The 10156-nt window shown below is 45.6% G+C and overlaps 1 long non-coding RNA gene across 1 annotated transcript; it reads right to left on the reverse strand.

Moving 5' to 3' along the window:
• Positions 1-701: 701 nt before the first annotated feature.
• On the reverse strand, positions 702-5221 carry LOC140908104 (uncharacterized). Its single transcript, XR_012157753.1, has 3 exons — positions 4903-5221; positions 1752-1838; positions 702-971 (listed from the first exon to the last, which is right to left on the reverse strand). It is a non-coding gene; the product is annotated as an uncharacterized lncRNA (long non-coding RNA).
• Positions 5222-10156: the final 4935 nt, after the last annotated feature.

Here is a 10156-nt window from a genome sequence, read left to right on the forward strand (position 1 = left end):
TAGGTCTACCCTGCAATCTGGAGATGCTAGCTAGATCAATGGTAGCTCGGGTATGTCTACTTGTGCTAGTCATGACTGATTGCAGTGTGGACACACCCTAAGTGTGAATGCTTCTGAAGCATGGAGGATTTGGAGTAGCTTCTTAAAGGTGGAGAGATGGAGGGAAGTTGAGGTTATTTAGGCATGTAGAAAAAAGTATAAATGCATGCAAGCCGAGGTCTAAAATGTACATATGTAACCCACGCCTACTTGGTATGGCACTCTGTCCCCCTCTAGTGGTGGCTAGACCATGCAGTAGAGGCTCATGCATTAAGCTCCAGAGGTTCCCAATTTTGATCCCAGGTGCTTGGGGCCTGTAGGCATTACACATGGGTCACAGAAAGGCTTTAATCCTTATTGAAGAAACATAGTTTAACAGCTTGGGACTGATTCTCCATCACCTTGTGCCTTTTCAAACTATTTACACCCGTGCACAGTGGGTGTAAAAAGCCACCCTTCCGGCAGGGTATCATTCTGCACCCACTTTGCACAGATGTAAAGGACTCCACAGAGTGTATCTAGTGGAGAATCAGGCCTGTTGCTTTCAAATAAACTAGTTCATCTCAATTCTATGGCCTGTCTAGTGAGTCCATCACCATAGCATCTAGGCACCAGTGCAAGACAACGCACATTTATTATTTGATTATTTTATTTACTGTTTGAGTGCCCAGAGTGGGCGTGGTACAGTGCCCAGAGGTCCCTGCCACCTGGATCTTACAATCTATGTTGCTGTTGATGTTACTAGTCCATTCTTGGAATGTTCAACTAAGCACAGCGGGTTCTTTAGTGCTTTGGGTGGCAGCAGGTCATTAACCCAGCCAAGCATGTTCCAGTCCTTTTCTCACCACATTTGCATCCCCACAGTCGGCACCGGCCACCCATATGATACCAGTTGCTTTTACATTTCCGAGTGTCTTTAAATGAAAAGCTTCCTGTAAAATAAACACGGAAAGTCACTGTGGTTTCAAGAAAGAAGACACTGCCAGCTATCCAGTGCTGGAGAGTGAGACATCTAGTTCAGAGCCTGGTACATCTACATTCCAGTGAATTCATTCCCACGAGGGCAAAATATTGTTGCAAGAAAAGTGTTCAGTCTAAAGAAAATGTTAACGATCATGCACACTGTCAACTACAAATGGCACACAGTACAGTTATTGCCTTCAAGACACTGACAGACATGGATGATACAATTTGAAGCACAAGAATTCAACAATCCCACCTTGTGATCTCCTGATATCTACTGAACTGTGTGATCCAGCAGGAGCTGAACGGCCAACTTTCCTTAGGAACAGCACCAGAACAGAGACATTGAGAGGCAACATGATGATCATAGGGGTGGGGTTCCAGATCTCCCAAGATGCAGTCTGGACTCTGGCTTTAAGCAAGCTACTACTGTGACACAGTTTCCCCATAAAATAGAGAAAATGATAAGACATAGCACTCGTCATCTGCAGACCTCAAGCGCAGCTCATATTCATGATCATTTTTATAGATGGGGAAACAGGCTGAGGGAGCGTAAATGAATTTCCAAAGGTCACACAGAAGATCAGTAGCAAAGCTGAGACTGGAACCCAGGATTCTAGACTGCAACTTCTTGCTGTGACCACTGGACCACGTGACCCTAAAGGCATGTTTTGAGGATTAACAGGTTAAGGTTTGAAGATGCTAAGTGGGTATCAGTTTTCACCATCCCATCCCTGTGTGCGCCTTACCTTGAGCTGCATGGAGGCCCAGGAAGAGAACAAGAAGCAGAAGGTAAAGGATCCTCATGGCTGGAGGTAGGGTGGGGTCTCAGTTGTCTGAAGAGGAAAGCAGAGAAGCAGATCAGGACTGAAGCTTCTTAATAGATGGAGTGGGAGGCTCCTTGGGCCAGATTGTGTGTTACATCTCTCAGGGAGCACAGCCCAAGGTGGGAGGGAGGGCAGGAATCATAGAAGATCAGGGAGTACAGCTATATGCCAGTGTTGTGCCTCTCTAACACTGGGCTGCTCCCCCCTGTTGCATGGCAGACCAGAACTGCCAGAGTGTAAAGCACTCTGGCCATTCCCTCTTCCACCCCAGTTTGCTCCTGCCAGGACCTAGCCAGGGTCTCCACAGGAGGGCAATGTAGGACTCCTATGCCAGCCCTGTGCTTCCTCTGTGCAGGGGTGTGTGTGTAGGAATAACTGGGCCCTAGCAGGCCAGCTCTGCTTGTGACCTTAGCTGGTGGAAAGTGTGCAGAGGTTCCTAAATTGTCACACTGGCTTGTGATGCACAATTGTGTAAGAAGGATGGAAAAAGGAGAGAGGGAGGCTGCATTAATGTAAACAAAGAGGTATAATAATACCACCCCACAACTGTGTTAAAGCCGTGTCTGGCAAACAAGAGGAGTTGTGAGACCAGAAATTAAGTCTCATTGGTGGACAAAATAATAAAGGGATGCACTTATTCCATTCATCAGCCCCTTTAAGAAGTCTTTGGGGAAGGAAAGAGGGCAGAGGAAGGATTTTCATTGTGACACACCGGTGGGGATGCCAGGCCATCACCACTGCACCAGCAAGGACCCTTGCTTGATATATGTGAGATCCTGCTCTGTTTTATCCTCCCTTGTGTGTTCCTTTCCGTACCGCACTATTTTCAGCCTGTCTTAGGTCTCTCTTTCAGCTTTTCACCTGAAACTGAAATCAACTGCACTGCACAGCACCAGCTCAATGAGATGAGATGGCTCACCCAGCGGCGTTTGGCCTGAGAAGGAGCAGTAATGGAAAACGACCTGACCAAACCAACCAGATGATGTCCCTAACCAGGGAGGTGAGCCAGGGTCTAAAGTAACAGCTGCCGCGGCCGACCTACCAGCCCAAAGCATCCACCTGTGACTGATCAGCTGCCCTGTATCCTGAGAACATCAACAAAAGACTTATTCCCCCAAATTTTACTGTCCTGTCGCGTCTTCACTTTTTCCGTATGTCTGTTTTATTGAAAGAAGGGAAGTGACTATCATTCCCAACGCAGAATTGAACAAGAAAACTAACCCTTTCTTCCCCACCAAGAACTGCTTCGTGGGCTAAGAGACTCTAACCGAGACCTCTCCTGCTCAAAAAGGTCTGATATATGTTTTAATTAAATGTGTTTTGGATAATCAGGCAGTTTCAGTTTCAATGCTTTTTGCCTTGTTTTGGTTCTTTTCCTTTCGTGGGTCTCAGTCGATATGTTTCTAACCTTGGCCATGAATTTCCTAGTGTGTTTGCCATGGTACTAAGCATGCTAAGGTCTCTGTACTTGGAACCCCAGACCTTGTTTAAGCATTCTTACAACTACAATACCCACCTGCTGAAGTGAAGAAACAGATTGACAGAGCCAGAAGAGTACCCAGAAGTCACCTACTACAGGACAGGCTCAACAAAGAAAATAACAGAACGCCACTAGCCATCACCTTCAGCCCCCAACTAAAACCTCTCCAATGCATCATCAAGGATCTACAACCTATCCTGAAGGACGACCCATCACTCTCACAGATCTTGGGAGACAGGCCAGTCCTTGCTTACAGACAGCCCCCCAACCTGAAGCAAATACTCACCAGCAACCACATACCACACAACAGAACCACTAACCCAGGAACCTATCCTTGCAACAAAGCCCGTTGCCAACTGTGTCCACATATCTATTCAGGGGACACCACCATAGGGCCTAATCACATCAGCCACACTATCATAGGCTTGTTCACCTGCACATCTACCAATGTGATATATGCCATCATGTGCCAGCAATGCCCCTCTGCCATGTACATTGGCCAAACTGGACAGTCTCTATGTAAAAGAATAAATGGACACAAATCAGACGTCAAGAATTATAACATTCAAAAACTAGTTGGAGAACACTTCAATCTCTTTGGTCACTCGATTACAGACCTAAAAGTTGCAATTCTTCAACAAAAAAACTTCAAAAACAGACTCCAACCAGAGACTGCAGAATTGGAATTAATTTGCAAACTGGATACAATTAACTTAGGCTTGAATAGAGACTGGGAGTGGATGCGTCATTACACAAAGTAAAACTATTCCCCCCCCCCCGCCCACTGTTCCTCAGATGTTTTTGTCAACTGCTGCAAGTGGCCCACCTTGATTATCACTATAAAAGGTTTTCTACTGCCCCACCCCCCTCCTGCTGGTAATAGCTCATCTTAAGTGATCACTCTCCTTACAGTGTGTGTGATAACACCCATTGTTTCATGTTCTCTGTGTATATAAATCTCCCCACTGTATTTTCCACTGAATGCATCCGATGAAGTGAACTGCAGCTCACAAAAGCTTATGCTCAAATAAATTGGTTAGTCTCTAAGGTGCCACAAGTACTCCTTTTCTTTTTGTGAATACAGACTAACACGGCTGCTACTCTGAAAATATTAATGTTGTACAGTGACAGGTCATGTGAACATCTTTGACTCTTTGGGCCCTTATGTTCCATCAGAATCAGTATAACAGGAGGAATTCTCCATGGGGGCTGTTCCAGACTCTTTATGACCCACATCCACTGCTGGTAAAGGTCCACCTGGTCGTGCCTTCCATCAGCCAGAAAACCTCTCTCTACCCAGCACAGTGCTCCCCCCAGCTCCCTCTGCACCACTGAGAACTGACAATTCCAAGGTGCTGAAGACGTGAAATTCATTAATCTTGGGGACAAGCTATTGTCACAGTGTCATTTATGCAGAAAAACTCAACTAATGAAACCTTTAAGGGTTAGAAATGACTGTACCTTCCCCTGAGGATATCAGCTCCTCACACGGGGGACCCCAGGGGCCCTGGCACAGTGTTACTCATTTGTCAATGGCAGAATCAAGCCCCATGAGTTTAAAATGAGCAAAAGAGCAAGTTCCAAACCACGTACCTTCCCACAGATGCTCTCCTAGTTCAGTTGGAGGCAGGTAGTTCTCTAGGAGGCTTGCCCTGTGCTACAGAACAGCTCTCATGCCAAAGCAGCTAAGATCCATTCCCGTCTCCAGTCCATAAGAGCAGTTCCAGCTCTCACTCTTCTAGGGATTTGAAATCCCTCCTGGAGGGAGGTTGTTTCCGCTCTAAGATTGTGGATACTTTACCTTTCCTGAAGTCTGGTGCAGACAAGACAGGCTGAGGCACAAAGGAAAATGGGACTTCCCGTTCGCTGTCTCCTAAATGTGGCAACGGCAGCACAAGCTGCTTCGTAAAATAGGCCTTAAATGTGCAGGATCAGCATTTATCTGCATTGCAGAATGGAAGCTCATTGGCTGGACATCAGGCAGAGCAGAGAGTAAATGAAAAGATGTTCTTTTCCCATGGAAACCCCCTTCTTTCCCCAGAAGTGTCAAACTTAGGACTGTGCTCTTCACTTAAATGCAAAACACCCAATTGTAACACTGGAAAAAACCCATGGCTACCTGAAACTGTAGAACTGTTTTAATAGTATTCGGGGTGGTTTCCTGACACCAGGTGGGACTTTCAAAACAGCCAAAGTGATGTAGGAGCCAGAGGGGCAGACGGACAACTGGCTACATGGTCAGTTGAAGTCAATAAAGCTATTCCAGTTTACATTAGCTGAAGGGCAGTCCCTAAGTCTTTCAAAGAAAACTAGGCTCCTAAATCACTTAGGAGTATTGTCAACCCCAACCATTCAAATATCCTGAGACAGGCCCCAAAATATCATGAGATTGGCTTAAACAACGTGAGATTTTTTAAAATATTAGGCTGGTTTCTTTTTATTTGTCTTCTGTTGTCCTAGCTTTTGGGGTTCGTGTTTTCAAGTTTTTCTCTGCGAACAGGAGGGCTAAAACACACTTTAAACAAAAAGAGAGAGCTGAAATTTCCAGGTGATCAACTGACTCCAGGAGCTGGGGCTTTACGAGAAGCACCAAATATCACAAAACTTACAATTAAACTGTGCGAATTGGCAACGCTGTACGTGTTTTGAAAATCCTCCTGCATTTCCTATTAACATTTCAGACTCCAGAAATAAAGTCCTGAGATTAATGATGGATGCTAAAGAGAAGTCCCATGTGAGGAGGAGTCCACCACTTCTTCAGAGATTGGTCCATGGGATAATAATGCATCTCACCCTGTAATCTGGGAAATTGGGATTTCCAAACAAATTTTGATTCATTCAGCTTCTGTTCATAGCCACAGAGGCAGCTTCTGTTCATAGCCACAGAGGCAGACACAGAGTTAGACTTCTAACTGGTGGAAATTGACATTGCTCCATTGAAGTAAATGAGCTCTGGCGATTTACACCAGCTGAGCTTCTGGCCCAGGCATGTTCATTTTGAGAGCACTTGCCATTTCAGCCATTCAAGGGCAGGCCATAAAACAGGATTCTCCACTGAGTTACTTCATTGTTATGCAGGGATAACGTCACTGAAGCCAAAGGAAATACTCTGGGGTAAAACTAGAGTAACACAGTGGGGAGCAGATCCATAGCCTGGAATTTTACTCTGGAGTAACACAAATACATGATGATCGTGCAATGTTTTATTCAGATGCACATTTTCATGCCTTTTACTGTTAGTAGATTTACTTACATCTGGTATCTCTGGTGCTAAGTCAGGGGTAAGTAGAACTGGACAAAGAAATATCCAGCAATAGTTACAGTGGGTCTGATTCTGATCTCACTTACACTGGTGTAAATCAGGAGTAACTCCACTGCAGTTGGTGTAAAGCAGTGTAAATGAGATCAGAATCTGGCCCAGGAAGTGCAGCCTATTCTGTACAACATGTCCTCTTAAGGGTAAATTTGTGGCTGTCCCCTTCCAGGAACCTGACCCAAAGCTCATGAAAAGACTCCTATTGACTTCAAAGACCTTTGGATCAAGCCTCAAGTGGGGATGCGTCATCGGCCCTGGGAATGTGGTGAAGAAAGAAGCTCCGTTAATAGCAGAGAGGCAGAGAAGTTCAGCTCATGATCTTTATCAGTGCAATGAGGCAGCTGCAGTGCTTAGAAGAGGGCAAAGGTTGTGAGCAGTGACTGGCTCATGGGGCTGTCTGCTGGAAGCACTGAGCCTAGGTGAAACTGACAGTGTCTAGTACTTGCTGTTTGCAGTCACCGAGTCCCTGCTTCTGCACGCCCTGTACCCTCATATGGAAAAAGAAATAGGCCAGAGCAAATGCAAACTCACCCTAAGACCACATTTGATCCCACTGAAGTCAAAGGGAGTTTCCCATTGAACAGAGTGGGAGCAGGGCTATAAACCAGCTCCTTAAATACAAAGAAGATGTAAATTGCAGGTCAAATGCCTTTCTCAGATACATCAGAGGAAGGGACAGGTTCTCCAAAGAGAAAAGGAGGACTTGTGGCTAACACGGCTGCTACTCTGAAACTTGTCGTTCTCCAAAGAGTCACCCACTCCAGGCTCGGTAGCCTAACTCTCCGCCCATCCAACATGGCCGCCACAGCAACCAGCACTGAACCCAGCCTATCCTGCCATATTCCTTAGAACGTGGAAGCTGGAAGTTGCTTCCGCTTATGCAGAAAAGGAACATAGTCAGGTAGAAATAATGGGATGAATTATTGCAGCATCTGAACATTCCTGAAGCCTTCACACCACATCATCATTTTCCTGACCTGCCCTACCCTGGGATTTCACACTGTTCTTCCCGATCACGGGTTCAAAGCTTAGTCCTTGTCTAGATTAGGATTGAAAGGTGCAGTTTTAGATCAAGCGTCTCCATTTTTTTTTAGCGAGTTTTGAGACAGAACTTCAGACTGGGCATTTTTCAGGCCCATGTCCCTCTCCAAGGCAAAAAAGGACATTTAATAGATAACCTTTAAGGGTATAGCTTCCTCACAGACCAGACAGGTTTTTAAATTTGGAGACCTAGCGTCTGCCATCAGGACGATGCCTCAGTATGAGGTAAAATCTCTAAAAGATTTTTTTATTATTATTTTTATTGACAATAGATTAAATAGCTACTAAATAACTATTACTCTTAGAAATTACGAAGCAACAAGAAGAAAAGTTACAGCTCTGGCATCATAGAGGACTAGGAGGTTCCATCTCACTGCCACTGCTGGTAAGGAGGAATTGAGTGGCAGTTTTGGCTGTTCCACAATTTACGATCTTGCGTGGGGGGTATAAGTAGGGCTCTACCAAATTCACATCACAGACCACAAAATCTGGTCTCCCCCATGAAATCTGGCTGTTGTAGGGGATCATGGTATTGCTACCTTCACTTCTGCTCTGCCTTCAGAGCTGGGCACCTGGCCAGCAGCTGCTGCTCTCTGGCTGCCCAGCTCTGAAGGCAGCGCCATGCAGCACAGAAGTAAGGGTTGCATGGGATAGGTGGGTTGTCACTTTTTTGTGGGGGAGGCAGGGCCAGTCTTACAGGTGGGCAACATGGGAAACTGTTTAGGGTGTCGGGGTTGAGGGGGACACTATGGTCATCCCCCCCCAACACAGCCAAGGCCCTTTTCACCCCTGAGCACTGGGCCCGGAGCCGAGGAGAAGCAGGGCAGGGCTGGGGGCACCCTGGCCGGGGCTCCTACTATGCACTGGGCTCCATCTGCTGGTCCTGGCCAGGCTGGGGAGATACAGGACTTTCTCTTCCCCTGCACAGGCTGTTCCTGGGGCCAAGTCAGATCCACCTCTGGGAACTTCCCCCAGCTGCAGGAAGCTCTCCAGCTGCTGACTGGGAGCCTAGCTCTGAAGGCAGCATCGCCAGCAGCAGCAGTGCGGAAGTAAGGGTGGCAATACCATGACCCTCGAAAATAGCCTTGAATCCCCCCCCCCACACAGAAAAAAAAACACTTTTGGGTCGGGATCTCCCATGGTTACAAATTTCAGTTTTAAATATCTGAAACCACGAAATTTAAGATTTTTAAAAACCTATCTACCAAAATGGACCATGAATTTGGTAGAGCCCTAGATATAAGGGCCTGCAGGTTGCAGGCCTGGCCCCAATACGCACTGTTGCCCAAATGTTGGCAGAGTACCTTTCCCAGATCTGAAGAATCCTAGAGTCATTGAACCATAGGGTTAGAAGGGACTGCAAGGATCAAAGAACAGCTCTGTGTAGCTCGAAAGCTTGACTCTCTTACCATCAGAAGTTGGTCCAATAAAATATATTAATTCATCCACCTTGTCTCACATCTAGAGTGGGATCCGGATGGATAAATGCTCAAAGGAGACCCCAAAGTTTTAAAATATCATGAATCAGATTCCCCTGGTCTGATTGGTTTAAAATAATGAGACTTTTTTTTGAAAAAAGGTTTATTTTTATTTGCTTTCTGGTTTGCGTGTCTTTAGGCTGTAATTTTCAAGTTTTTCTCCACAATCATGAAGGCAAGAAACTCAACCCACTTTATTTTCTTTCTTTCTTTCTTTTAATGGAAGCTGGGATTCCCATCTAATCACATTTCACCCAGAACCAGGGCTTTAAAAAATGCACCATTTTTTTGCCAGAATAAAATCACAAGCATTTGTAACAGTGTAAATCCACCATCCATTGTGCTTTTCCAGATTGACATGAGGGCAGAATTTGGGCCTATAACTTTATAGAGGAAGTTTCCCAGCATGGAAAAGATGTGATTTTCCACGGGTCTCTGAGTTCTGCTAACAGCAACAAAGCACTCAGTCAGCCCGGAACGATCATATTGTGGTTTATCGTCTTATTTCACTGGTTTGTGTGGTTTTCAACTCCTGCAAGCTCTGGTTAGTTCATATCTTCATCTTCTCCAATAAGAAACTGATTTTATATTAACACATGAAACAATGATCTCCCTGGTTTTTATGGATGTTTTCCAACCAGCTTGAGTTAGTCCCATTTTCTGTTGGACAGGCGTAGTTACTAGTATTCCCTAGCACTGCAGATCACACAGAAAGCAGAAGCAGCTCACCGTGGTTAGAAAGGCCATAGGAATTTTCCTGCTATCACACTGAATTACATCCTCCCCACTTGTCCTTAGTAAAAGGAAGGGAACAAATCTCTGGGTGCTCTCAGGTTCCCGCTCTGGATTTCTGAGTCTCAGCAGCTTCTCTATTGCAGCTCTCTTCCCAGCATCACAAATTACATCGTGGATCACCCTGAGGGGCAGTTCTCCCTTGCTAGCTCCCTGACTACTGATTTTGGGTACCCAGCCATAAAGGCGTTTGATTTTCAGGAAGTGTGTTAGGGTCTTC

This window comes from Lepidochelys kempii, chromosome 3 (assembly GCF_965140265.1).
Source record: "Lepidochelys kempii isolate rLepKem1 chromosome 3, rLepKem1.hap2, whole genome shotgun sequence".
NCBI lineage: Eukaryota > Metazoa > Chordata > Testudines > Cheloniidae > Lepidochelys > Lepidochelys kempii.